A 25880-nucleotide genomic window follows, 5' to 3' on the forward strand; every position below is an offset into this window, starting at 1 on the left:
GCCCACGGGCAATTTCTCCAGCTCCATCTCTGGCTGCGTCCCTTCCTCCCTCTGGTCCAGCCACAGAGTCAGGTATTTGCAGTTCTGGAAACTGACCTTGTGTTACGCCTCTCTGCCCTGTGCTTGCTACTTACCGATCCCTCTGTCTGGAGCGCCCTGCCCCCTCCTTTGGGTGGGGTTGGGCCGCCTACACGTCTCATGAGATTCAGCGGACTGTGTCACCTCATCCTAGGGGCCTTCTCCAACATCCACATCCTTTTTCTTTTCGATTCTCTTCCATGGCATAGCTCTATGGTTTTCATCATTTCTACTTCCAGCTCGATGTCACCTGCTTTGTCCCCTTCCACCTCCAATGGGCTCCTACCTCTGACTTTCTCATTAGTCATTCGTTCTCTCCATCTGGCTGGGGCCCAGGCATCATCTTGGCCCTCACTTCTTCACCCCCCATTCCCGGCCCACCAGCTGCTTTTCTATCAGTTCTTCCTCTGAAGCGGCTCCCAATCAGCTATTCTCTATCCCTTCCCTGCTCCACCCTAGTTCAGGCCCTGGTCCCTGAGGTTTTCCATGGACGGTGTTCAGAGTTCTCTGTGGGACAGCCTCAGCCTGTTGACTTTCCCTCTCATCACCTGCTGTTGCTGTGTGGGTTACCATCCAACACACTGGAATCCTTACTGGTCTCTGAACAGGGCTCATAACTTGCCGCCACTGTGCCTTTGCATCTACTATTTCTAATCCCCATCTCCAGACACGAAATTTCTAGCCATTCTCCATGGCTCAGCCCCGTCGCTTTCTCTTCTGTGAAATTTTCCCCAATGACTCTTATTTGAAGTGCTCTCTTTTCTTGGAACCTCTGAATTTTGTACCTATTTAATGGTTCTTATTAAATGTTGGCTTGCATTTCATGATTACTTCTTGTGGATGCAGAGATTAGCCTGTAAACTCTTTTAAGGCATGGATTATAAATTATCCATTTTTGTATCACTTCTCCACTACAGAACCTATATATATATATATATATATATATATATATATATATATATAAAATCTCACAATTCCATATATATATATATGAAATATATATATATCAGCTTTGTTAAGGTATAACTTACAAAGAATGCAATTCACCCATTTAAAGCGTACAGTTCAATGGTTTTAGTATATTCAGAGTTGTTCAACCATTACCACAATCAATTTTAAAACATTTCTATCACCCTTCAAAGAAATATCACACAATTAGCAGTCAATCCCTATTTCCCTCCAAACCCTCAGCCCTGGGTAACTATTAATCTACTTCCTGTCTCCGAAGATTTGCCTATTCTGGACATTTCATATAAACAGAATCAGAACGATATTTGTCCTTTTGGGTCTGGCTTATTTCATTTAGTGTGTTTTCAGAATTGATCCGTGTTGTAGTATGTACTTCTTTCCTTTTTTATGGCTGAATAATATTCCACGTATGGATGTACCACATTTTGTTTATCCACTCATCAGTTGATGGCTATTTGGGTTGTTTCTGCTTTTTAGCTGCTGTGGATAACGCTGCTATGAACATTCTTGTACAAGTTCTTGTGTGGATGTCTGTTTTCATGTGCTGTGTTATGTGCCTAGGAGTGGAGTGGCTAGGTCAGATGGTAACTCTATGCTTAACATTTTGAGGAACTGTCAGGCTGTTTTTTAAAGTGGCTGTAGCATTTTACATTTTCACCAGCAGTGTGCGAGAGTTCCATCTCTCCACTTCCCTGACGACACTTGTTATTATCTGTCTTTTTTATTACAGCCATCCTAGTGGGTGTGAAGTGGCAACTCATCATGGTTTTAATAGCATGACTCTTTTTTACCTATTAGATGTTCAATAAATATCTGTTGGGTCAATGATATTTATATGTAATATGGACAAACAGACCTTTGGACGGCTCGTTTGACTGCCAAGTTTATGAATTAGCTAGAAAAGATGAACAGAGAGCTCAGTATCATTAGAATTCAACTTTCAAAAGTTACTTTTAGACTGTTTTTTCAACTTAAAAGGTTGCCAGTATTACCTAGGTGACATTATCAAGGTCAGGAAAAATCATGTAGCTTTGCAGGTTTGCATGGATTTTACAGAATAAGCTAAATTACAAGCAAAATTCCAACTTTGATATGGTTCCTACTCAAAACCTACTCCTCAATGGGGAGACCAGGAAAGGTAACTCCCTGAATGGGGACATGGGGTTGGGGTGGAGGGGAGGCTTAGAAAAATGCAACTGCTAACGTTTCCCTGGGTTGAGTTTTCCTCAGTAAACAGTAGACCCTGGGAAACATAACAGGTTCTGAAAACTTAATTTTGATGACTCTGGACGTCAGAGAAACAGCCAGCTGAATCAGTTCCCTCTTGGGTGGTTGATTATCTCAAGTCATAGGTAATGGTCCAGCTGCTTTTGCTTGGTTCTAGAGAGTTCTGTGTTGGCCAGGACCCATCCATTTAGTCCATCCCTAAGTAGACACTTCTGTCTGCAGTCCTGAACACCAGAGTTCAACTAAAGGCCTCAAATTAAAGGCCCGTGATTGGGCTTACAACTTTGTATGGTGTGCAAGGGTACTCAGAAGAGTTGGCGTGAAAGAGGGTCAAAGGTCACAGCCAGTATATAGTGGCCAGCTTTCTGTATGTGTAACATCATCTTGCTAAACAAGCCTCAAACGCATGATTCTGCAGTAGCATTCTCTGCAACTAGACAAGAGGCCCCCCATCTTTATAATTTGGGGGGCGGGTGGTGTTTGTTTTCTGCAACCACAATCACCCTTATCTGCCTGAAGATGTTTCCAAAAGGCTGACAACAGGCCCCTTTCAGAAGCTCAGTAGGAAAAGTATTAACAGTTGGAAACATGTCAGCTGCCTTATGGAGGAAGCAAAGCCCAGGCCTGGTTTCTCTGGGCTCGGTGATAACTTGGGCCGCCGCAGCCTGGGCGAAGCTGGTGTTTGGAGCCGTGGAGACGGAGCGCGGCTCGGAGGAGGGCCCCTGCTTTTCAGAGTTGAAACAGGAGCCCTCTGAGAGAAAGAGATATTGCATGTGGCTTCCCTGATGCCTCGGAGGGCGACGTGGATGACACAGCATCAGCCGTGCCATCGTGGGGTGGGGACACAGTGGCGGCCCGTTGGGGGCAACGCAGCCCCCCCCCCCCCGCTTCAGCATCAGCTGTGGAGTGTGGGGAAGGGAAGGTGACAAAAGCCAAGTCAGCGTTGAATTTGTTGGATGGAGAATACGCTCCCGGGGCGGCAGCCCCAGAGCGAGAAGGACCGGCCCTGGGAGAGAAACAGCCCGAAGTTGGGGGCGGGGTGAAGCGCCAGTTCCTTAATCTCCCGCCCCATCGTCGGCTTGTCCCACCTGGATGCAGAGCGAGGACCGCGTGGAGAGGGAACCGCACGGGTGGGGTTCACCCTCCCGTCTGCCTCTGAGAGCAAGAGGGGCGGCGCCGGGCCAGGCACCCCCGCCCCCCATGGCACCCCCTCCCGGCCTCCGAGGCGCCCCTCTCGCGCTTCCCAGGCATCGCTGCCTTTCCCTGTCCTCCGTTAAAATAGTGAAACAAACCACTGAGCGAAGTGATGGAAAGCCAGGGGCGGGGAGTCGCCCGCAGTGAGGGGCCGGAGGGGAGGGGGCGCGGTGGTCCAAGAGGGTGGCCGGCCGGCGATCGCTGTGCTGGTCGGACGGCGCTCAGCTGCGGCCGCCAGGACCCTTCCCCCGGGGCTGCCCGGCCCCCCCCTGGCCCGGGGCGCCTGCGGAGGGCGCGGGGCAAACCTGGGGCTGCGGTGGGGGTGGAGGGGGGACTGCACCTCCATCCATCCCGGGATGGAAACTGCGGTCACCCCGCTAAAATCGGGCCGGGGGCTGCGGTGGGGACCAGCGGGTACCGCGGTCGTCCCCCCCCCCCCCAGCCCGAGCGCCGCCGCCGCCGCCGCTCAGTAACACGTCCCCAGGAGAGTCGCAGGAGCAACACGTGATGTGTCTACTTATCAGGGTGAGAGGGGGAGAGCGAGTCTCCGAGCGTGCGGGCGAGGAAGCGGGGCGGGGGGCCGAGGCGGGGGCCGGGACGACGGCTGGGGCGCCGGGGTCGCCTGCTCCTCGCCCACCTCCCTCCCTGTGGGAGAAGAGGAGGAGGGGAAGTGACTGCGGAGTTGATGAACTTTGCACATCCAGAAACGCCATTTTGATTCCTTTTCCGGAACAAGTTTGCATCTCTCCTCGTTCTCTCCCCGAAGCCCACCGGTCCCCACTGCATCATGCCTGGGAGCCAAGCGCCCTGCCCGGCCGTAAGTACGCGCCCGAGGTTCCGGCTCGCGGTCCTTGGGTGGCAGCGAGATGTCTGGGGCTGAGCGGGAGCGACCTTTTAAAGAACTTTTGGGGATGGGGAGGGTGAAGTCTGCAGAGCGCGTTGTACTTTTGAAACTCAGCGTTTCCCGGAGCCGAGGACCCGAGCGCCCCACGCCGCGCTACGTGCGCTCGGGGCGGTGGGGCCGGCCTGGGATGAGCTGGGCAGCCCTCTCCCCTCCGGCTGCGCGCCGGGCCGCTCCTCCTCTCTTCCCCCCCTCCCCCTCCCCCTCCTCCTCCTCCTCCCCTTCCTCCGCTCCTTTTCCCCTTCCCGAGCTGCCGGCTCTGCCAACCAGCTCCCAGCGCGAGCCGCCGCGGCCGCTGCAGCGCCCCGCCGCCAGGACCTGATGCGCATCCATATTAGCCGTCCGAGCGCAGGAATCCGGCCCGACCCGCGCCGCCGCACCCGCCGCGGAATTTATTTTTAACCAGCACCGCCGGGACTCGGATGGTGCGCGCACCGCCGGCCAGAAACATCTTACCAGCGCTGCTCTCCATCTTCCGCCCTCTCTCCCCCGACATCCTCCCCCCCACGTGGGAGGGGAAACTTTTCTCCTACATACTTTCGAGTCCCTCTCGGGCCGAGGAGCGCGGAGATGACGGCGCCCGCCCGCCGCCGCAAGGTATCCGGGGGTGCCCGCTCGGGGTGCCCGCCTGGGGTGCTGGCTTGGGGGTGCCCGCCGGGGCCGCGCGGTGGGAGCATCCGCCGCGCCCTGCTCTGCGGACTTTGATCCTCCCGGGCGGACGGCGCCGGCCGGGAGGGGGCCGCGGGCAGCCCAGCGCCCTCGCCGTTCTCGGCTCGTGGCTGGTGGTCACGCCGACCACCGCCCCCGGGTGACTGGGCAGGGGGGGTCGCGTCCGCGCGTATTGTTCCCTTGCCCTTCCGTTGGCGGTGTACGTGTTTTCGTGGGAGCCATCGGTGTGGAGCGGAGCCTGCATCGCGGGGGCGGGGGGGGGGAACCTCGGCGCCCGGCGCCGTCACGAGCACAGGAAGGAGGCCGGGAGCATCCGAGGCGGGGCTGGCCGCCGGGGCCCGCTTCGCCGCCCAGCTGTGGAGCGCGCTCGGAAACTTTTGTCCGCTGCCCGCTGGACCAATTTTTTTGCGAGTTGTGGGTCTTCTCTGTCTCCTCCCGTCCCGGCCCGCAGAGCCGAGCAGGGGCTGGGGTGGGGGGGCCGGCGTCGAGGGGCTGAAGACCCAGTGAGCCCCCAGCCCCCCGCCTCGGCCCGGTCCCCCGCGCCCCCTCCCCGCTCGCGGTCTCTTAGGAAACTGCGACCTTAATGGTTGGTTGCTAAGGAGCAGGGGAGGTCCTTCCAGTCGCCAGCCCCCTCCCTGGAAGCGGCGTGTTTTCTGGACGGGGCCGAGGGTCGCGTCGAGGATGTGGGGACTCGCTCCCCGCCGCCCGCGGGGCCCGGGAGGCGCGTGAGTGAGGGGCGCGGCGGCCGAGCCCACTTCTCGGTGGGGTCACTTTTCTTTTCCGGCGGGGTGGGGGGGGCGGGCAGAGGAGGGGCGCGGGGACCGGCGGGCGGGTTGACAGGCGCCGCGTGCAGCTCGCGTCCAGCGTCCGCGGTGCATCCGCGATGGGTTATAAAAGAGCAGGAAAGTATTTCTCCTTGCTCAGCAGATTTGCCCTCCCTCGCTCCTTACTGGTTAGAAGATAGAACGTGAGCCCAGATCCGGACGAGCAGTTCACATTCCATTACGAAATTCTACACGGCTTCAGAGCCAGCAGCAGGACACATTCGGGGCACTTTGGAGTTTTTTCGGCTTCTTTTTTGGGGATGGTGGTGGTGGAGAGAGATAGGAAGGTGAATAAAAAAATATCACTTTGGGATATGCTGAAAAACCTGTCCGATGGTTTTCACCAGAAGAAAAATTCACCCCGTGCTTGTTTTAGCGTTTAGGTTTAAAAGCCAGTGGAAATAAAGTTTGCCCGTTGGATAGGGATGCTGGAAATAGCGAGGTATTTCTGTCTCGAAGAGGAGGCTTGAGGTGATTTGTGCAAAGGCTGAGTTCACGTGCATCCCATATTTTTGAGGTCGTTTTCTTTTAGATAGGCAGTGGTGTGTGCATGCGCGTGAGTGTTTTCTGAAATAAATTTAATTGATGTGGAAAGTGGAGAAAAGGGAACTGCAAAGAAAAGAATGGTTTTTGTTTTGTTTTGGGGTTTTTGTTTTTGTTTTTGTTTTCTTCTTCTTCTTCCCATGGCCCTTAAAAGCATCCTCTAGGTCTGGTGCCTTTTTGAGTAGGCAGGTATGGGTCTAAGGCATAATGTAACCCGGAAGTCTTAAGTTAGAGGCTGAAGTCCTGGCTGAAACTTCTTTTTTTCTCTCGCTTTCTTTTTTTAAACGTTTAGTTCTTCCTTCAAGAGTCACACAGAACTTTTGAAGGAATGGGTTCAAATTATTCTTCAAGCAATTTATGTAAAGGTGAGCCACTACCCTTTGGAGGGAGCTTCTGGGTACCGCTGATGGAGCTTGCTTTGATGTGTTTTGAGCTTTGGTTACACTGATGAATTAAACATTTGAATGGCTTTTATCAAGTTTTAAATGTGTGAAAAAACACCTTCCTTCCCACTCCCCCCCACTTTTACAAAAGAAAGGGAGAGTCCTTTGATTTGGTTATTTGTTTACCTTGTGGTCCATTTTAGGTTGTTAATGAACTTGCACTGTTTTATAACTCTTAAAAATACTGCTAAACAGGTTGCATTTTAGGATGTTTTGTTTTTAAAGAGGATTTGCTGGTTATGTGATACTCCTAAGAAATGCTGCTGATGTGTACCGTTCTATGGCATATCATTCTCTGCGTTTTTCTAGATACCACTTTTTTTCTCATCAGAAATTCAGAGCCTCAGCCCTTATGGCAGACAAGTGTTTGTTGTGTGATGGGGAAGATGGGTCTGACTCAGCTGGCACAGGTGGGGCATCCATTCCTAACTATCTGCATCATCTAACAAATGACCTTTTGATGGAAGGGTCTTTTATTTTAGGAGGAGGAAAATAAACCTACCTAGTTTAGCCGGCATGCCGTCAACAGTTATTGATTGGTTGGTTCCCTGCTGTATGCCGGGCCCTACGTAGTTGCCATTACGTGGCTTGCATTTTTACTCAATTTTGAACTGCTGTGCTGGTCCACTTGCTAAGATCAGTTTGGAAGTTTTTGCTCGCTGTGTTATGCTCAGTTGTTAACATCATTTATTATCTTCAGTGAAGGAAATTTCCTGGTTAATGAAACTAAGAAGAAATTCTACCAGTCTAGGGTTTTATATGGCATAATTAATATAAATTTTTCCTCCTACAGAAATTGATTAAACGTGCTCACTAGAAGTAGTCAGAAGTGAATCCTTTTGATGTTTCTATTCATTATCCTTTTGAAAAGTAGGTGGTGCTTAAAAGGTCATAGGATAAGGGTTGCTTAGCAGCGAAACAGAAGGATGCTAAAATTAACCAAAGCATTTTTGAAGGGGAGTCCTTCTCTGTTTTACATTATTTAACTAGATTTAATTAATTTCTGAATTCTCCATGTCCTTTGACCTAGGAAAGTAGGATGTTAAGTTTGTTTTGTTTTTGTTATCACATTTAAATCATCTCTCTTTTGTAAGTGTCTTTTAATTGAAGTTCATGCTCTCTGACCAACTCTGGTGTCAGATGGCAGCTTGTCTGGGTGGACTTCTTCCCTGCTACCTGTGTGTTCGGGTTAAATCCTCCCAAGGAAATGGTGTGTAACATCACCTTATTTCATTGATTAATAACAGATTGTTTAGTTCGTTTTGGAAAACTTACCTAATCCATGAAGTGATGTCTTCTTTTGCTCTTTATTAAACGGGTTTGTATTCAAAAGATAGAAATGCAATAGAGTATCGATAGAACGAAGGCAATATAGTCTCTTGGTCACAGGACAATGGTCTTCCCCCTTTACTGAGATTAGATTAATTTTATAGGGCTCCTCCTTTTCACTCCACCTCCCCGTCTCAGTTCATTTCAGAACACTTCCTAATACCTGTTTGAAAATCATTACATTAGGTGTAGAGTATCTTTGGAACCAAGTGTTCCAAAGCAACACTTTCAGGCTCTTGGGGGTTTTCAGTGAGATCAAAGGGTTGCAATCTAACCGAAGCCATGGTTAGTAACCATCCTCTCTTGGTTGAAAGGCAAGCTCACTGTAACTCACAAGTTTCCCTTCCTCAAGATTACTTGTGTACATCTGACCTACTGAACAGGCCAAGTTGAGTAATGTTTTTTATAGCCAAATATAATTAAGAAATTAGATGGGTTTTTTTGGGGTGTGGGGGGAGGAGGCAGGGTAAGTGAGTTTTCTCTCTTTTAGACTTAGAAAGTGGTTTTGGAGTAGAAATAGCTATGGCTGTCTTCAAAAAGCAGGGGTCAGCCTGTGATTTCCACGCCCTTGGGGGCCTCCCCATAAATCAGAGGTAAAAGGTGTACCATCTGAAACGCAGAGGCAGGCATACGATGTGCTTTCTGAAATGCATCACTTATTTTTAATTTCCCCTGCTCCCATGGAAGGCAGAATACAGAGAGGAAAACCATCTGCATTGTTTTCATGATGACCGAGGTGGGAGAGTGAGGAAGATGGGGCGCGAGGGTGACAGACGTTTTCCTTTTCTGTTAGTTGTCCTCTGGGACAGGGTCACCACTGTGCTGGTCTCTGTTTCCCTCGTCACCTTCCCTGGGTGTCCCTGTCCGAGTGTAGCTGGCCTTGGTTGGTGGAGATGGGGGTGGTGGGGGTGGGGAGCCTGGGAGGAGGGCGCAGGGAGCTCTCCCTTCCAGCTACTGGTGCATCTTGTTTCTGATGGTACTTCGGGCACAGGTGAGCCAGTCTGCCCATCAATAAAGGTGGCTGCCAGTGAATAGGTGCTTTAGACAAAAGAAGTGGGAGAGGGTGGAGACTGTTTGTTCAGTGTGATTCAAGCCGTGCTAATAGAACTTGAAAGCCTCTGTAAAGTCCCAGCGTCTGGGTACGGGCTACTCCTGCGGGCCTTTCAGACTCGGGGAGGGCGGGTGGTCCCGATAGGGTGGAGAAAGCCCAGTCAAAAGCCCCACCACATTCTTTGTCAGCCAGCCAGACTGCAGAGAAAAAGTCTCAGTGGGGGTAATTAGATAAAGCTTTTAAATGGCTCTATTTGTTTTTCCCCTGGCTAGCTTGGTATCTCATCTCTCTACCCCCTCTTTCAGAGACTGCGGGGTAAGATGGCTTTAAGAATGTTGGAGGCTTTTAGTGGTTTCACTACTTGTGAAATTTCATTTTTCGTTAGGGCAGACTCTGGACAAAGTTAACTGCACCCTGCTTTTGTGAAGGCCTTGAACAAAGATTCGAATTTGATCCTCAGAGCAGCATGGTGAGGGCTGGGTGGGTGTATTAACCCATTTTCCAGCTGTGCCAACTTCCACCCGATGGCTAGTAATAAATCAGGCCCAGGACCCAGAACACCCAGCCCCAGCCTCAGTCCAAACAACACCTGCTTTTCCAAGTCAGCTTGGCCTCCGAAGACAGAGCATTAAATATACAGGGCCTGTTTATCTGTGTGTGTGCTTTTTAAATGAGACCAGATCCTTTCACAATAATGCTGTGGTTGAATTTGAAGATGTAAGGCAATTGGAAAAGAAACTTTTTAGCCTTTGCCAGCACTTCTCTTGATGAACGTGATTATAGGCATTCTTTTCAGTAGGTTTTCTACCTCGTGGGATCATTGTAAGGATAAAATAAATGTTCCAGAAAGTCAAAATCTATATATGGAAGAAAGTGGTGTATTTTAAGCTCAGGAAGCTTTGTGGGTATCCACTCTGGATTTCCTTTCCAGAATTGTGCACAACTGCAGTACTCAGGCAGAGTTTATGTTTGCTTCGAGCACCTAGAGACAAACAGGCTAGCAAGTTCTTCTTCAAGGAGTTCGCTTAGGGATGGATTTTAAGGGAAAGGCAGGTGGTAAGCTTTGGATGCCCCCTTTAAAGCAGTAGTTCTCAGCTTGGTGGTTCCCCGCCCCCGGGGGCATCTGGCAAAGTCTGGAGACAGTTTTGATTGCCTTGCTGGGGGGGGGGGAGGGGTGCGACTGGCCTTTAGTGGGTCGAGGCCAGGAGTGCTGCTGCCCATCCCACAATGCACCTGAAGGCCCCACAGCTAAAGGATTATCCAGTCCCAAATGTCAGTAGGTGGAGGGTAAGAAAGCCTGCTTTAAAGGTACAGGAGTCAAGGCCTGTGTCACGTGTGCAGGCAGCCTGGCGTTCTCACTGTACTGCACGTGGCATATTTGGGGATCTGGAATTTCGTAGAGCGAGTAAGCTCTCCTTACAGGCCTGTAAGGTGCTGTGGTTGGCAAGTTCAAGGTTTCACAGAAGATTGGGGGTTGGGGAAAACATTTAAGTGGCGTTACATAGATTTAAAAACCCTGTAGTAAATAAAAGTTCCAGAACTCGTCTGCTTCTAAAACAAACCAGATACGTTGGCGCTGGGGAGCTGCTCTGGTAGGTGGTGCTTCTTCACTTATTTAGGTAACTAGCTCCGGCGCTGCCATCTGCCACTTCTCTCTCGTGTTTGAAGTTATGTGGAGGGTACCCCCATACCCCCCCCATTTTTTTGCTCAGTGTTTGAATTAGCCCTTACTTGCTTGACAGTTAATGTTTTTTGCCCTTGGAGTCTCCCTTATTTTGTTTTCTTAAGTTTTTGCAAAATTCTTACATAAATCTCTACCTTTTTTTTTTTTAATTAATTAATTATTTGGCTGCGTTGGGTCTTTGTTGCCGCACTACTCTTCGTTGCGGAGCACAGGCTTCTCACTGCGGTGGCATCTCTTGTTGTGGAGCACGGGCTCTAGGTGTGTGGGCTCAGTAGTTGCGGCTCGTGGGCTGTAGAGCGCAGGCTCAGTAGTTGTGGCGCACGGGCTTCGTTGCTCTGCAGCATGTGGGATCTTCCTGGCCCAGGGCTCGAACCCGTGTCCCCTGCATTGCCTGGTGGATTCTTAACCACAGCGCCACCAGGGAAGCCCTCTCCACCCTTTTTATAGGGCAGTGGTGGGAGCCCGGTCTTCTGTCCGTGTATCTCCCCTTGAGCAGGTGGCTGGCAGGCTGCTGCTTTACCAGGGAAGGTTGGGGAGGGATCAAGGGAAGAGATGGTGGTGATTTTATGTTTTGGGGACTTGCGGACCTCAGATACACGGAAAGGTGGTTGACTGAAAGAAAAGTAAAATGTGGTATACAAACATTAAACTGCATTTCCTCGGGCCAGACATGTCTAGGACAGTGGCAGGAGCCATCTTTTAGCCACAGGTGCCACTTGCCTGACCCTTGTCCTGGTCCACCCCACCCCCCATCTTACAGGCAGGAGGGGAGCAAGAAGAAAAGGCAGGAAGAGAGGGGGATGATTCCAGAACGGTCTGGGCTCCCACTTACCTAAGAGAAATGTTTAACGCTTACAGGCAGCTTTCTTTGCATCCTAACCCGAGGACAGACTGTCAGGGTCCCGTTCATGTCCCTCCGGGCTGATGATGTCAGTGACCTGCTTGGAAGCTGGCTTCGCCAGCCCACGCCTGGTTATAGTAAGAGCTGTGCTTCTGGGGCTTTGCCGCCCTCTCCTCCAACCTGTAAACCGGGTGGTCCCTGCTCCCCCTCTCCATTTACAACTTTTGCCAGGCTGGGGATCCCCTGCAGGTGTGTTGGAGGGAAGTTGCAGGAAGAAAAGTCTCTCCCCCACTTCTAGAAGGTGAGCTGAAACTCACCATCCACCCAGCCTCCCAGGCCAGTCCCTGACTCTGGTCTTTCTCTCAGCTGCCAGCAGTCACCAGACCCTCCTCGAAACCCTGGTCCAGTCTGACTCTGGTGTTGCCTGCCCCACTGTCCTGACCTAGGCCCTCCTCATGTCACAAGCGCCTCCCAAGTCAATTTCCTGCCCCCTTTGTCTCCCTCCTCCAGTCTGCCCTCCACTCGGCTTGAACACTATAGCTGCACATGGGGTTTGCTTGCTGCTGAAAAACATCTCATGGCCCCCTGTTGTCCGCAGGAAGAAATCCAAACTCCTCAACTTGGCACACGAGGACCTCCACCGGCAGCTCCCAGACTGTCTTCCTAGTTTTAGCCCTTCTCACTCTCCCTGCAGGCCACTGCCACACTGGAGGAGTTCGTCCTGCTTCTGCTTTTCCGTGGAGTGTTCGTTCTGTTTTGTCCCCATCCCCTTCTCCTTGCACACAACATTCCTCAACTCTTCTTTCAAGACCCATCTCAAATACCGCCTCTTGCAGGGAGAATCAGGTCCTCCATCCAGAATAACCCTTACCCCATCTGGGCGGGTCTGTCTGTTGTAATTTACCCGTTGGCATGTTTTCCCCACCTGGAGAATAGGCAGCAACTTCAAATCATATTTTTCCATCTTTTGTACCTAGCTCAAGGGTTGTGTAGTTGATGCTCATTCAATAATTATTGTTGGATCCATTTTCGAATATAAAAAACCCAGAGTTTTTCTGAAGAGGCGCAGGTTATTTTTGGAGAAGGGCACATATAATTTGGAAGCTAAGTCCTAAGTATCAGTACAAATTAAGAGAAGGAAACAGAAGTAAACTATCGTTTTCCAACAGACCCATCCTGCAGAAATTGGGTGCTAAGTGCACACTGGTGGGAAAGCATTTTGAATTACAGAAATTTTAAAATAAAAGTTTGCTCAGCTTAATTTACTCAGAATTAAAGAGGAGAAAAAAAAGTTGTTAATGCCTGATTGCACTAAAAGCTGTCACACTGGGGCCCTTACTAATTATAACCACTTTTCATGGCTCTTGGTTTGAAGTTTATATTAAATAGGAGAGATGGGCACACAGATCAAAGACCAGAATCATTTCTGAACTCCAGTGTGTGGGCCCACTTTCTCTGCTTAGTTAGATTTTTGTTTCATTAGTGGTGTGAGTTAATAGGAGTGTTGGTCCGTGTATAATTTAACTTTTCTTTTTTTTCTGTAACTCCTTGGATTTAAAATAAAGTGCAAACCAGAAACCTACAGGGTACAGATCTTGCTTTATTTGTGTGTGCGTGCGCAGTATGTGTTTGTACATGGTGGAAGTTGAGTATATAGATCGTATTTACAGAAAGAATCATTTTCACTGTTTTAGGGGAGGTTCCTTTATGCTGAGACTTCATAGTTAAAAAAAACCCAAAAAAACCCTGAATACACAAAATCATCGCAAAATCTTTTCTTAACTTTCTTCTAAAAGAGGTACCTGTGTCTTCGGAAATAGGGGAGATACCATAAGGATGGGGTGAGAGAGAGGCGTTTCGCTTATGGATCCGTTTATACCTTTGTGTTTGTAACTATGTGGATAGGTTTCCTTTTCGAATAAGGAATTACCATTTTTTTTCTTTTTAAATTGGAAGGTCTTGGTATCCTTTATACGAGGTAAAATCCTAGTTGATTAAAAGTACATTATTGTGGGCTTCCCTGGTGGCGCAGTGGTTGAGAGTACGCCTGCCGATGCAGGGGACACGGGTTCGTGCCCCGGTCCGGGAAGATCCCACGTGCCGCGGAGCGGCTGGGCCCGTGAGCCATGGCCGCTGAGCCTGCGCGTCCGGAGCCTGTGCTCTGGAACGGGAGAGGCCACAACAGTGAGAGGCCCGCATACCGCAAAAAAAAAAAAGTACATTATTGCTACCTTTAAATATTCCTTGACGTGCTTACCTGATAACTAGAGTTTAGGCTCAGATTTGGCAGATACATTCAAATATAATAATTCCAACTTCACCTTATTTCGAAGGAGGCTTGTATATGTTCCTCTCTGATGTGGAAAACCGATTTTTTTAAAAAAACCACTTTTCTCCTCCACTTTAGGGCTTTTAATTGTTTTGAGGGACAGTTATGTAAAATTGGTTAGTAAGCATCTCAAACAGGTTTTCACGACTTGGTAAGTTAAACTTTTATTGGATCAAATTGTCCTACTTAAAAATTTAAACCAAGTATAATTTCAAGGAGGCTCAACTTGCACGTCTCTAAATTAAGTTTGTTCTTAAATCATGAAAATAATGTTTCTGACAACCATTCGTTGTTTGAGAGCTTAGTAAAGCTTTACAACCCCCTTTTTCTAAAATACTGTATCCAGTTGGATTCAGTATCAGATTCAGTCTCCCTTTGGAAAACAGGCACTTTTCCACCCCCAAATTTGAAAACCTCATAGTGGGGTTTTCTTTTTTTTTTTTTTAAACCACTTATAGATCTTTATTTATAGATTTTTATTTATTCAACAAATTTGAATTTCAACGATGGGATGGCAGTGATAAACACCAAGGGTACTAGTATGAGAAAGAGAGACAGTTGCTAGCTTCCCAGACATGGAAAGAGACACAGGACCACTAAGTCGTTTCCATCTTTGCTGGGTGTTAAGTATGACAAGAGCATGTGACATGCACTGTGGGGGAGGGGAGGAGGATGCTGGGGGAGGGGGCATCCCCCCAGAGTGGCCCCTGAGCTACAACATGAAGAGAAGGAGAGTTGGAGCGCAAGCAGCTGTGGCCCTGAGGTTGGAGAAGATCAGTGTGGAGGAAGAAGAGACCCAGGCGGGTGACACGCATGGCAAGGTGGATGGGCTCCTTGTAGCTCACAGGTATTTGGAGTTTTCCCTCGAGAACTCTGGGAAGCCTTGCAGGGTGTTAGGCCAAGGACTGGCATGATGAGATTTGCGTTTTTAAAGATCACTCCTGCCCAGGGTGGAGAATAAACTAGAGTAGAAGGAAGTGACTGTTTACCTTCTGTTTGCAAGATCGTTGAGAAGGTTGGTTTTGCACAACTTTTGAAAAGCAGTGGTGGCTCAGGGTGGGTGGCAGTGGAGGTGGGGAGCCTGGGTGGGTTTGACAGAGATGGAGGCCAGAGGAAGGATTTGAGGCTGGCTGGGGGTTGGGATGGAGGATGGGCCCGATGATTTCCAGGTCTCAGGCTTCCGTGGCTGGTGGCTGGCGGTGCCTTTCTCTGAGATCAGATCACGGGATAAAGCAAGGTTTGTGAACCAGGTACGTTCCCTGCCCTTCGAAGAAGTTATGTTTGTGAATTTTATCAGCATTTTCTCTACTTGTACCGCTTTCATTGGTCAAAACATACTATTCCTGGCATGGATAATGCATGCAAAGGACTTCTATAAAAGTGAGAAACAGAAATTAGGTTCTTACTTAAGGCTTCCTTCTCCCCTCCCCGCCCCTCCTTTCTTTCTTTCTTTCTTTCTTTCTTTCTCTCCTTTAAATTTCCTGAGGCCAAAAGGAACATGGAAGAGTTCTCCTGGATGGCCGATGGCCGGAGCTTCTGAATGGTTTTCAGATGAGGCATACAACTAAAACCTTAAGCGTATTTAAGTTTCTGTTTGTTTTAGTGATGCTTTATCTCTTTGACTTGTGAGCCTGGGGCTCAGGGGCAGAGGCTCCGGGGTAAGAACCGAGGTAGGACTCTCAGAATTGCCCCCGCCTTCTGCTTAAGAGGGTCAGAACTCCTCTCCTGACCTGATTTTCCAACTTATTTCTTAGTTTCTCAGTGTTCGCTGATGCTCTGAATGTCTTACAACGACAACAGTGTTTTGCTTGACCAGTAATCTGTGTGAAAACAAAGTTCCTTCAGTAAACAAAATGTGCTGTGTATCTCCTTTGGGTGCCAAAGGGAGAGATTTCATCCTTCCACGGGGATGGTCTCCACCGAGCCACGGTCCAGCCTGTGGTTGAACATCTCTGGTGATGGCCGACCTGCTCCCCATTGCCCCAAGGCAGTCCTTGGGTTTTTACTGCGTTAATTAACTTTTTTTTTCTCAAGGCAAACAAAATCTTTGTGGAATGAGCTAGAAAGTGGCGTGTTTTCCGCTGAGTTGGTAAAAACTTGGAGCTGGAGCGCAGGCCGGCTGCCTTGTGCAATCTGATCCCCAGAGAGTCCATTGGGGAGTGCCACCCTCCTTACTTCCTCCTGTACTGGAATTCCTGCTTCATGGAGGGGGTTGGAGAGGTCCTGCCTCGCTTGTCCTCGTGAGCTGGGACACCTTCCTTAAATCGTCTTGCAAGAAAGCATTAGCAGTGCTCCCGGATTTAGGTAAAGCTTTTTCTGACGTCATACAAATGACTCATCAAAACTTCAGGTGAGCCCCAGCCTGCTCCCCAGACGCTTCTCTTTTTTTTTTTTTTTTTTTTTTTGCGGTACGCGGGCCTCTCACTGTCGTGGCCTCTCCCGTTGCGGAGCACAGGCTCCGGACGCGCAGGCTCAGCGGCCATGGCTCACAGGCCCAGCCGCTCCGCGGCATGTGGGATGTTCCCGGACCGGGGCACGAACCCGCGTCCCCTGCATCGGCAGGCGGACTCCCAACCACTGCGCCACCAGGGAATTCCGCTTCTCTTTTTATATGGGATCAGTCCTGACTCGGGCAACCTGACCACTGGCCCCCAGAGAGCGCTGCCCACCTTGGGGAGAGTATGATTTAACATCTTTTGTTGAAAAAGCACGGATGTTCCCACATCACCTCAGCCTCACATCCCATTTGTAACAGATGGCACGCTTTATTCCAGCCCTACGTTTGATAAGATGAGCTGATGAGGGGAAAAACGCTCAACAGGGACCTTGCCCCTCGGCTTCTTTCTAGCTGAAACAGCTTGGTGAGGGCATGGCGGGAAGGGAACTCGAGAAACTGGGTTTACGCATCTTTTTGGAAAATTTAAACCTTCAGGTACAATGCATACAACGCAGTCCCTCACCTCACCGTGACCCAAGCAGAAGCGTGGACTTGGAGATCTAATACGTTTGTTGCAAAAATAGCTTACTAGGGATGGCCTTGTAGTGAGTGTCCAGAATTGGTGTGGGTAGTATGTTCAGTAGCCAGTTTGTGGTGACAAAGGTGTATATTATATAAGCTCACTTTCAGATAACCCACCCCTAACTGCTAGATAGTGGTGACAACTCCCGCTATCTGTCGGGTAATTTTTTTCTTTCAACGGTTGTGTATTCAATCCCTGGTGTTGGTTCTTGAAGGGCTCGGGGATGGTCCAATGATTACACTTTGAGAACGCAGCCAAAATGGCCTGGCAGCTTTATTTCACTGTTTTATCTCTATGGCAGATGGAATTCGGGGAGGGCTCCTTTGGTCGGCTTGTCTCTGGGAAGTCAGGTTGCTCCTGCTGCCACCTGTATCTGCAGAAAAGGGAAGATACAGAAATCCAGCCGCAAACAACAGAAACCATGACCTGGTTATTCATATGATAAACGACTCTACCGAGAGTGCAATTAAATCCGGTCAGCAGACCTTTGAATTACGGACTGCCCTTGATGAAAAGCACCCCTAGTCAAAGCCCACCTGTATTCGCTTTATAGCAGATAAACCAGATGTTGTCTTTTCAGTTTCTTTTCTGCCCGTGTTAGACTTCATCCATATATGACTCTTAAGTCAAAAATCTCAAGTTAGGGGGCTTCCCTGGTGGCGCAGTGGTTGGGAGTCCGCCTGCCGATGCAGGGGACGCGGGTTCGTGCCCCGGTCCGGGAAGATCCCACATGCCGCGGAGCGCCTGGGCCCGTGAGCCATGGCCGCTGAGCCTGCGCGTCCGGAGCCTGTGCTCCGCAACGGGAGAGGCCACAACAGTGAGAGGCCCGCGTACCGAAAAAAAAAAAAAAAAACTCAAGTTATTGCCCCGTTTCACCCTCTTAAGGTTGTTAGGCTTTTCATCAGGAAGAACTGTCAGCACAAGAGTGGTGGAGGAAGCAGTAATGTGAACTAAGGTTATCGAGCGCATACCAGTTATGTCCTTGTCCTGAATTCTTTTTTTTTAAAATAAATTTATTTGATTTATTTATTTTTTATTTTTGGTTGCGTTGGGTGTTTGTTGCTGCATGCGGGCTTCTCATTGCCGTGGCTTCTCTTGTTGCAGGGCACAGGCTCTAGATCGCGGGCTCAGTAGTTCTGACGCACGGGCTCAGCCGCTCCGCGGCATGTGGGATCTTCCCGGACCAGGGCTCGAACCCATGTCGCCTGCATCGGCAGGTGAACTCCCAACCACTGCACCACCAGGGAAGCCCTTGTCCTGAATTCTTGACGTGGGTCATCTCATTCATTCCTCACAACAGCTCTTTGCCCCTGTGATGTAGGTACAGTGATTATCCCCGTTATTCAGAGGAGGAAACTGAGACCCAGCGAGGCAGCCAGCTAGTAGGCATCACGCAGTGCAGCCCGACCCCAGAGCCTGTGCTGGTGGCCCCTGCTCAACTTCCTTTCACAATGACGTGACATAGTCACCAAATAAATATCCCCTGAAGACCTGCTGTGTGCAGAGCCCTGCGGTACACAGCAAGGGGAAAGACAGGGACACGTGTGCGACGGGGCCGCTGGCTTCTGGAAGTAGATTAAAACTTAACCCGTGAAACAGGTCCTTCTATCTGGTGTTTGACAAAGCGAGTTAGACCGTCAATTCTGTGGAAGATCAAGTGGGAGGGGAGGTGCGGTTGGCTGACAAATCAGCCAGCGGGAGTGGCTGCCCCAGAGCACCCGGGGCCGGGAGACCCTGCAGAGAGTCGGGAGAGGCCCTGAACATCCCGCTGGGGGACAGTTTTCCCTAAGTTCCCATGAGAGGCTTCTGCTCGTCTTCTGTGTGGTGGGTGGTGGGGCGCACGCCTGCCCCTTAACTTCTTTCTTGCAGACACCCACTGTTAACCTCACCAAAAGTGCTTGAGCTCCGTTTCAAAGTAAGGATGGTGTGTTGGCCACTTTGGGAAAAGCCAGGACGCTGAGAGCTCTGAGCATCTGGGGGTGAGGGTTGCCTTGGGTTTCTGGAGGGCCAATGCCTGGAAAACAGGTCACTTGTTTGCTGTTATAATAGGCTATTATCATTTTATTTAATATATAACATCAAGATTTTGCCTCAGAGTTAGTACTGGGGGTCAGGATCAGCCATCTGAGAGGCCCAGTGGTCTGTGTTACCAGGGATGTAGGGGCAACAATTGAATTGATCTAATTACTAACCTAATGTTTGAATTTGTCCATATTCAGGGGAGATAGTCTCTAGGAGGTGTTTTGTTTGTTTGCTTTGCTTTTTAAGCAGTAGGAGCTACATGGACTGGAGGACAGTGACGGAGGATGCCCTGTCTCCCGTGGAACGTTTCTGGGGTGAGGGTGTCCAGTTGTGCACCCTTCCTACCCTTTTGTGGGAGCCCCCGAGCAAGTTGTGGAACCAGCAGGTCTTGAATTGCGCCGAGCGCCTGATGGTCTGTTTCCTGTTTCCGGTGGGTCTGTGGAGGAGGATTGTTTTGAAATTTAGTTACAAATAGAAAATTTCAGCCTTGTGTGCTACCAGCTCCTACCACCGTTATTAGTACCGTTGTTATTTTGCTCGTGGCAGTTTGATGGCTCCAGCAGAAGAGGAGTGAAAGACGTCTGGGTTGGAGACCAGCATCCCGGGCTTTTTCTTTCTCGTGACTGGAATCCCATCAGCTTTCCTGCATTGGAATGCTTCTCGATACCTCCCCCAGGCACTAGGCTTCAGGGAGGCAAGGATGCGTAAGACGTGGTCCAGCCCTGACACTCACCAGTGCGTCACAACCGGCAGAGACACCAGGACACACGGAGGACCTGGCAGTGGGAAGCCGTCGGGAAAAGAGGTAGTGATGATGTTCTCAGATGTGAAGGGCTGGCCACGTGGAGAAGCGTGTAGGAAAGGGAAAATGAATTTCTAGGTGAAGAGCAGTATAAGTACAGGCCCTGGGGGATGATACCACGAGGCTTCTTTGGGGACAGGATGGGTAAGCAGTGGGGTGAGACCAAGAGAGTACGGTTGGGGTGCTGTGCAGAGTTGGGGTGGAAGGAGTGTTGAGATGTGTCTCTGGCAGTGTAGATGGCCAGTTGTGGAGGCAGTTGTGAGCCAGGAAGTGCTTTGAAGCCAGGCCGTGGTGTGAGCAGCTCTGCCCCGGAGAGAACGCTGCTAAACCTTTAGAAAAATCAGGCCATAGAGGAGACTCGTCCAGCAGAATGAACTTGGACGTTGATGCCATATGGAACCGAATATTTCTTCCCGTTTTTTCCAAGAGATTTTTTTCAGCCCAGGACATGTGGGCTGCCGTCTGAAGTGGTGTTCAGTGATCATTGAGAGGTGGGACCTTTATTTTCAGCAGAGAGAATTCAGTTCAACAATGTTTAAACTTCCTTGGTTGTGTTTTACTCCTTGGAACTTACTTAAGCTCATCAGCTAGGGAATTAGAGACAGACTCATTTCTGTACCCTCGAAAATATTGAGGAAGGATGCTGGGAGTCGGGGGAGCTACTTATTCAGTTTGTCAGCCGGCAGCGAATGCGGGCTGGGAGGGTGAGCTAGTGTGCAGTCTTGACGAGCCTGTGGATGAAGGTTTCTGGAAGCCGCGGGTGGGAGAAGAATCAGCTCACAAAGGCGAAGCTGCCTCGAGTGGAGTGGATTTGTGCCTGTTCTGCTCACCTGGGTAGCATCTGCCCTCGCCCAGGTGATGCTCTATCTGTCCTCCCGTGTTCCCAGTCCTCTGCTGGAGGACTGTCCTCCCGTGTTCCCAGTCCTCTGCTGGGATTCCATCTTCTACGGGTGAGGTCGGCCAGGAAAGGCGCTCTGTGCCCGCAGAGATGCGGGTGGTGAAGGTAGATAGCAGGCCCCAGAGATGCTCGTGGTTTATTAATTATGGTGGAGGGACACACTGCCTTTTCCTCTAGGGAGGACAGATCCATTTTTAATATGTGTGACTTTATACATTTCAAGGCCTGTACTCAGGGACTGAGGGACCTTGCTGAGAGGGCTGTGAAAAATGTGGGAAGGCCCCTGCAGAGTGAGCAGGTTGGACGGAACACATACCTTAAAGTTAATAATTTCATCACCTAAAACTGATGTTTATGTGTTAACGATTTTATGAACTGTTGGCAACCTCTCGTTTCGTTTTGTTTCTTACCGAGTTCTCTCCCTGGAGCTGGAATCGTGCGGAAGGAGGTGGGATGCTGTGAGCTGGGGTGGGGTTTTGAGGGGTCAGGCTGGGAGTCAGGGGGGAGGGGGAGTGTCTCAAAGTGCTGAGTGGGTTCCTTCTGTCTGTGAAGGAAGGAACCTTCCTTCGTTGCCGTGCGCGGGCTTCTCACTGCGGTGGCATCTCTCGTTGCAGAGCACAGGGTGGACTCACCGGGGAAGGAAAGCGCCACTCGGGCCCAGAGCCTTGTGTGGAGTGCTTGCATGTGTTACCCCATGGATGGGGCATAGGTATGACCTCCTCTTTTTAAAGACAGGAAACTGAGGCTTAGAGAAATTCACTTTTTCTGAGATCACGCAGCCAGTGTCAGACTACCAGGAAGCTTTAGGCCATATCCACAGTCTGAAGGACGTTCTTTGGTTACCTGGGACCTCATGACACCGTGGTACCTGGAGAGTTCCCAGCCGAGCAGCTCTGAAGCTTGATTTCACTCGTCTTGATTCTTTAATAGTTGGCGCGGATTTGAGCGTAACACATTGCTTGAGTGCCTCTACGTTTAGGATACTAGGTTTAGGCATGGGGGAGCACGGTGGTTCTTGCCTTTGGGAGTTTACGTCGTGAAAGGGTGCAGTGCGGTGTGGCCCCCGAGCTGTGCACCCGTGGGAAGGCTGCGATCCCAGCGGGAAGGGGCAGGCTGGGTTTGGAGGTGTAGTTTGGGGTTGAGGACCGCATACTGGAAGGTGCTGGCATTGCAGGGCTCCCTGGGGTGGCATGGGGGTGGGGCAGAATTGGAGCTGTCCTCCGTCCCTGAGAGGGAGTCCGAAGGTTTTGAGCAGAGAAGTGACAGGTGGCCTGATGAGGCTTTGGAAATGTCCTCGGGAGGGGCAGCGAGGCCATGGTTGTACCTCGCGGGGCTGCTGGGGTTCCTTCACTGTTGATTTCTGGCCCGAGGCAGAGGGCGCATCCCCATCAGCTGGTACAGGGTGAACCAAGCAGCAGTCAGATCGCTGAGTCGCCCAGAGCCCACTGAGTGATGTACACACACAGGAGGGGGACTTCCTTTCTTTACAGCTATAGACTTCTTTGGGTTCAGACCTCTATGTTCTGGCTTATCTCTTTTGGGGACTTGTTCACTGGAATCCTGGATCACGTTCATAATGTCGGCATATTGGTTTATCCGTTAACCCTGGCTTACTGATCCTGGATCACGTTCATAATGTCGCCATATTGGTTTATCCGTTAACCCTGGCTTTACTGAAACCAGGGTGGAAAGGCTTTCCTGGCGCATGTGCGTCCTGAGATGTGAGTGAGTACGTGCCCTGGTCCAGGTGTTACAGCCGAGGGTGGGGCCTGAGCCCAGACTGCCGACCCTTCCCTCGCATCCAGTTTTCCCAGTCTTTGGCTTTCCGTTGTGGTAACTGCCACAGCCCAAAAGGTGCCCTCGCCTGCCCTAATTTGGGGCAAGGGGAGGTCTGGGACATACTCAGCACCTGTGCTAGAAGCAAAACGCCCTTCTGAGGCTCCTAACCACCACCTCTCCCCCCGGTGTGCCCCCCACTCCCACCCCAGCTCTTTTCTCTTGAGCTCTAGCCTGGCGATGCCATTGTGGCCACCTCCCCATTCATTGGTGTCACTGGCATTTTAAAGAAGCAAATACGTACCATCACACGCGGTCTTTGTAAATGCTTTCCGTGCGTTATTTTCACAGTCCTCACAGCAAGCCCACCAAGCAAACAAGTGTTGTTGTCCCCATTTTGCAGGTTTGGAAGACGCTCCTAATCATACCTGGTACCCTTAAGGTACAGGAGGCACTGTGCCCTCCACTTTCTGTGCTTTGTGGCATTTCACCTTTGCATCGACCTTCTGAGGTCGTTGTTATCTCCATCTTACAGATGGGGAAGCTGAGGTTTAGAGAGTTTAAATAACTTGCCTGAGGCCACTCCAGTATAAGGACTTTGAGCCCAAGCTGGTGTATTTGTTGATTAAGAAAAACTTTTCTAGCTTGGGGCTGGCTTAGAGCTGATGTCTTCTTTTGGATTTGTTTTCTGATGCTTTTCCCATTTCTAAAGATGGGGGCGTTTGTCAAGCACCCAGTCTGATCTAGGCATTATGATCTGTTTTCCTCTTAGCGGAGTGTAAGCTCCATGAGGGCTTTTTGCTCCTTTTCCCCTCTGTTCATGCAGGATCCCAGGCACCTAGCCCAGTGCCTGGCCCAGCCTGGGTGCTCAGTCAGTATTGAATAAAGGAATGACTGGAGTGAGCGGGTCATTTTGCCCCATCCTAGTGAAGGCAACTCCAACAGAGCAGTTGGGTGACTTGGCACACAGGCACAAATACCTCACACCTCAGATCTCTTGTTTTTGCAGCAGACCTTTATTTATTTTTTTAATTTTTATTTAATTTTATTTTTGGCTGCGTTGGGTCTTCGTAGCTGTGCACGGGCTTTCTCTAGTCGCGGCGAGCGGGGGCTGCTCTTCATTGCGGTGTGCAGGCTTCTCACTGCGGTGGCTTCTCTTGTTGCAGAGCACAGGCTGTAGGGTGCGCGGGCTTCAGTAGTTGTGGCACGCGGGCTCAGTAGTTGTGACACGCGGGCTCAGTAGTTGTGGCTCGCGGGCTCTAGAGCGCAGGCTCAGTAGTTGTGGCGCACGGGCTTAGTTGCTCCGCGGCACGTGGGATCTTCCTGGACCAGGGCTCGAACCCGTGTCCCCTGCTTTGGCAGGCGGATTCTCATCCACTGCGCCACCAGGGAAGCCCTCAGCAGACCTTTTTCACACACGTAAAATTTCAGGAGTAATCAGATCTATGTCATGGGATTGGAGGACATGATATAAAACACTATAAATACTTACCAGTGTTTGGCACCACGCCAGCATTCGATGAGTGGCATTGCCTTGGTGGTTTCAAGCCTCTTGTCTATGTTTGCCTTCCTTTGGGGCAGGGTTGCCATACCAACTAGCCCCGCCAAAAATGTGCTGGCCACCGAAACTTTTTAAAAGCGTTTTTTTATTCATCCAACATTGCTCTCTTGGCTGTGATGTCTGTGAAGCGTTTGAAGTTGGTAAAGTTGGTGAAATCAGTTTAAAGCTACCCTGGTCAAGTGGTGTCACGACTAGCAAGATTTTTTTTTAAATTAATTTAATTAATTAATTTATTTTTGGCTGCACTGGGTCTTCGTTGCTGCTCACAGGCTTTTCTCTAGTTGCAGCGAGCAGGGGCTACTGTTCATTGCTGTGCACGTGCTTCTCATCGCGGTGGCTTCTCTTGTTGTGACTCATGGGCTCTAGCGCGCAGGCTCAGTAGTTGTGGCGCATGGGCTTAGTGGCTCCGCGGCATGTGGGATCTTCCCGGACCAGGGCTCGAACCCGTGTCCCCTGCATTGGCAGGTGGGTTCTTAACCACTGTGCCACCAGGGAAGCCCAACTAGCAAGATTTTGACGAAGCTGTATGTTCATCTTCTTGGTTTCCAGTGAGAACATTGTACTGGAAGGGGCCTCGGGGTCCTCGTCCAGACTGTGTTCTTCCACCCCTTAGTTTACAGGTGAGGAACATCAGGCCTGGAGAGATGCAGGGGCAGGGCTGCGGGAACCTCCGTCTTACGTGGTCAGTTCTCTTCAGTGTCAGCAGCCCTGCCACGCCCAGATGCCTGGTGTTTTGTATTGGGTGGGGCGGGGGGGGGGGAGCCACCATTATTCTTTTGCCAAGGATGTTAGTAAGCGGACTGTGTCAACAACCCTAAGTATTAAGAAAGGTTTTTCCCATTAGATTTTTTTTTTTTGCACATTTAACTCGTATTCATCATAGAAAAATTCTAAAGGAAGAGAAAGCTAGTAAAGCACATAAGAAACTAAAATTACTTACTTTCATGAGTCATAAATCACCTTGTTGTATATCTGCTTCCTGTGGATACATACGCTTATTACAAAAACTGAGATTTTTTACATTTGTAGACAATAAAAAGCCCAGTTTTGTACGTGCCTTTAAATTATACCATACCTATTAAAAATTTAATGGGATAAGTATTTTCTGTTGTATTCAAATGTTCTTTGCCATGAAAATCACTTTATTTTGATGTGGCATAATTTGAGGAGGGGGGGTCAGAGGTTAATGTTTTGGTTATTGCGTTCCCTGGGCACTTACTGGTCCTATGTTAAATGAAGCCAATCTAAGGTTACAATTTTTACTGTAAATTATGAATAGGTGATCGGAAATTGATTTATTCTAAAGAGGAAAATGCTGAACTGACAAAACGTATTTATTTTTTGATTAGCCTGTGACCTGCCATCCTATTGCTCCAAACAAACAAGAATCACTGGTGAAAAGCAAATTGAGCAGTTCAAAGAGTCCTTCTAAAAGGTCAAGTTCTCTTGAGAAGAAGGTGTTTTCCATCTTGTATAGGACACCGGGGTGAATGTTAATGGCTGACGGGATATGTTACGTACCTGTAGTTTTATTTTTAATTGGATGTTTTGCTTCAATCAGTGTCATGTAATTTGGACGTTTTAGTGCAGTTATTCCCAGTCTTTTCTAATATAAGGACCTCTTTTAATGTAAAAAAATGTTTCTGGGGCAAACATAATTTTAGGTATGTTTTTAGACTCTGTTGGGAAGCTCTAACAAAAAGTTCTTAAAAATAACAC

At 49.7% G+C, this 25880-nt stretch overlaps 1 protein-coding gene across 13 annotated transcripts in view; it reads left to right on the forward strand.

The window, feature by feature from the left end:
* Positions 1-25880, forward strand: part of RREB1 (ras responsive element binding protein 1) — a 180228-nt gene that overhangs the window by 38364 nt on the left and 115984 nt on the right. For 4 of the 13 annotated variants that reach the window (XM_027128305.1, XM_027128307.1, XM_027128290.1 and 1 more), the window contains exon 1: positions 4046-4285. The exons of 3 other annotated variants lie outside the window; for them this stretch is intronic. The gene's annotated coding sequence lies outside the window, so the exon portion shown is untranslated. 6 more of the 13 variants (XM_027128296.1, XM_027128292.1, XM_027128294.1 and 3 more) reach the window with 5 other exon arrangements.

The sequence above is a fragment of the Aethalodelphis obliquidens genome, unplaced genomic scaffold, assembly GCF_003676395.1.
Source record: "Aethalodelphis obliquidens isolate GAN/ISIS:26980383/991018 unplaced genomic scaffold, ASM367639v1 scaffold34, whole genome shotgun sequence".
In the NCBI taxonomy this organism is placed as follows: domain Eukaryota; kingdom Metazoa; phylum Chordata; class Mammalia; order Artiodactyla; family Delphinidae; genus Aethalodelphis; species Aethalodelphis obliquidens.